The following is a 3273-nucleotide window of genomic DNA, read 5'->3' as shown; positions in this document are numbered from 1 at the left end:
ATTATTGTTGACATAACAAACAAAAGGAATGGTACCCAAGAAGGTCAAGGAAGAAAGTTATTGGTCAAGGCAGAAAATTCTTCTTGCATATTTTGTTATCCCATATAAGAGGGCCAATCAGTTGGGAATACCTATTATCACCAAATGAAACATATTGCCTCACATTTAAAAAAGCAGCTGGAAAATGGGGATTTTTATAAAGCGATAATAGTATTCATGAATGCTTAGTCGATGCATCAAGTTTACAAATGCCTTATGCTTTAAGGAGATTTTTTGTGACCATATTAATTTTTTGTGAACCAACTGATGTTTGAAGTCTATGGAATGAGTTTTATATCTTTATGGCAGAAGATTATACTTCAACAAGCACTTCTATGGGCATCAACATCAATATGATATTTAGGGGTTTAAATGATCTTCTTATTCAACATGGTAAAACAATCAATGATTTGGATTTACCAACATTAACATTGGATGCATTTGAAAATACTTTAGTACCAAGAATTATACAAGAAGAGTTAACAATACAACTACGTAATGAAGATGTTGACAATGTACAGAGATTGAATACTGATCAGTTGACTTCTTTCAATACCATTTTAGATGTAATCCATTGTAAGAAAAGTCAAGTATTTTTTGTGGATGGACCAGGAGGAACTGGTAAAACATTTCTTTACCGTAGATTAATTGCATATTATAAAAGTAAAGGAAAAATTATTTTAGCGACAACCTTCTCTACTATAGCTGCAACATTATTACCTAGTGGTTGAACTTCACATTCTCGATTTAAGATACCTATGAATGTAGAAGTTGGTTCCTTTTGTTCAATAAGCAAACAATCTGATCTTGCAAAGCTACTAAGAGAAACAACAACAATTATTTGGGATGAAGCACCTGTGACTAACAGATATGCTTTAAAGGCATTAGATAGATCATTAAAGGACATTCTAGATTGTGATGCTCCATTTGAGGGGAAAATGATGATATTCGAAGAAGATTTTCGTGAGGTACTGGCAGTTGTTCAAAAGGGTACAAAGGCACAAATGATTTTTGCATGTATTATCCAGTCTCCTTCATGGAGTAACACAAAGGAATTGCATTTACAACAAAACATGCGATCATTGCAAGATCACAATTTTTCAGAATACCTCATGCGCATCGGAGATGAGATTGAACCTACAATTCTTGATGATATGGTGAAAATACCCCATGGACTAGCAATACCATGGGAAGGAGAGAGTTCAATACAAAAACTTATACAAGAAACATTTTCCCAATTGTAATTTCATACATGGGATGCATCTTATATGGTTCAGAGAGTCGTATTGACTCCAAAAAATAAAGATGTGGATACTTAATAACATGATTATCTATCATTTTCGAGGAGAACAACATAATTTATTGTCATTTGATGAAGTTGAATGAGACACACATAATCTATACCAACAAGAGTACTTGCATTGCATTGCTCCAGGTGGCTTGCCACCACATATTTTAAAGCTTAAAAAAGGTGCACCACTAATGTTGTTGCGAAACATAGACCCTAAATCTAGGTTATGTAATGGGACGAGATTATTGTGTTGTGGGTTCTGCATGAACATGTTGGATGTCGAAATCTTGATAGGTTAACATGGTGGAAAAAATCATTCTTGCCAAGAATTAAACATAAAACAACAAAAAGTGCAGGTCTCCCATTTGTGCTTATTAGGAAACAATTTCCTATGAAATTAATTTTTACCATTACTATAAATAAATCATAGGGGCAAACTATACCTAATGTTGGAATTTACCTTCCATGACACATTTTTAGTCATGGTCAATTATATGTTGCATTATCAAGAGGTGTTTCTCAATCTTTAACAAAAATTCTTATTAAAGAAGGACACCTTGAAGGAGAAGATGAAAATTTTACCAAAAATATTGTGTATAAAGATATTTTGTTATCGCAAAATCAGGTATTGTTCGTTTTATTTATGTGTGACACATGAAGATAAGTATATGTGAATATTCTACTTATACTATTTGTTATATATATTAAAGGTAACATAATATACAAGGAGTCCTTACATTTGAATGAAGATATCAACACAAAGCATTCACATATTTATTTGCATAAACAGGTAAATATCAATATATGTATATTGTATATATATATATGTGTGTGTGTGTGTGTGTGTGTGTGCGTGTGTGTCTATTTGGCAATTTATTCATAATTGACATTCTTTCGTAGGAAACAAAATTTGTAGAATGGAACACTTAGAAGGATGATCAATCACTCGCATTGGTTAAGCCAATTGACACCAAGGTATAATGATTTTACATAATGATGATGATAATGACATTTTTATTCATAATGTACTATAAATTTATATTGTTAATATAAGTGTGTGAATAATAACATTGTTTATTTGAATTTTAATATTAAACATAAATACATATAAATGAAAAAATAAATAACGCGGATACACGGACACTCTCGCGCTTGTGTATCCGCATGTTTTATTTTTATCATTACAACACATGTGACACCATTAAGCAATAAACCAAAAGTTCATCATCAATTGTTCAATCAACATTAATCATAAAAAATATTATATATAAAAGAAGAAAATATAATGAAATATGTTTCTCTTTTCTTTGCCTTGGACCCGCACAGAGACTTAGTCAAATCGTTCCTATCCTTTACCACCATCGTCAATCACTTCCCCTCCATATCCTCCATCACCACCACCCCCTTATTCTTAACCATTCCAATCAAATCCCAAAAATGTAAGCGTTTTGCTTGTTTGTTCTTCCCTCTCCCGATCCTTTTTCTCACTCCTTTCACTCATAGATTAACGCGGCTCCCTTTGCTCCCTAAGCCCTCTCTTTTTTATAGACTAACCCTTCTTACTCCCACCGGCACACTTTTATCTGGTACATTTTTTTCCCTTTCAATTTTTTATTCAATAAACAAAATCTTGCTATTCTTTTTTTTTTTGTTGTTGTTGTTTTCTTTAATAGTTTTGTTATAAGTTTGATTAAATTGTTTTCTTCTTGTGTTTTATGGCGTTATTTGTGTCAGCACAATAATAAAAATATTGTCATCATACAATGTCAAAGACATGCATAAATGAATAAAAAAAAGTAAATTTAGACATTGTATTTCCATCTTCTACTTTATAATTGAAAAACAACACTTACTGGTTGGTTTTGTGGTTCTTGAAAGAAACTACGACTTCTCATATTTTAAATTTTGAATATAAAAGTAAAAAACGAAAAAGGTGTTTGATG

General features: G+C 31.7%; 1 pseudogene; it reads left to right on the top strand.

Moving 5' to 3' along the window:
* Positions 1–341: 341 nt before the first annotated feature.
* LOC137833378 (uncharacterized) lies at positions 342–2260 on the top strand (annotated as a pseudogene).
* The last annotated feature ends 1013 nt before the right edge of the window (positions 2261–3273 follow it).

The sequence above is a fragment of the Phaseolus vulgaris genome, chromosome 6 (genome assembly GCF_000499845.2).
Source record: "Phaseolus vulgaris cultivar G19833 chromosome 6, P. vulgaris v2.0, whole genome shotgun sequence".
Classification (NCBI taxonomy): Eukaryota; Viridiplantae; Streptophyta; class Magnoliopsida; order Fabales; family Fabaceae; genus Phaseolus; species Phaseolus vulgaris.
This window is presented reverse-complemented; position numbering and strand designations above follow the sequence as displayed.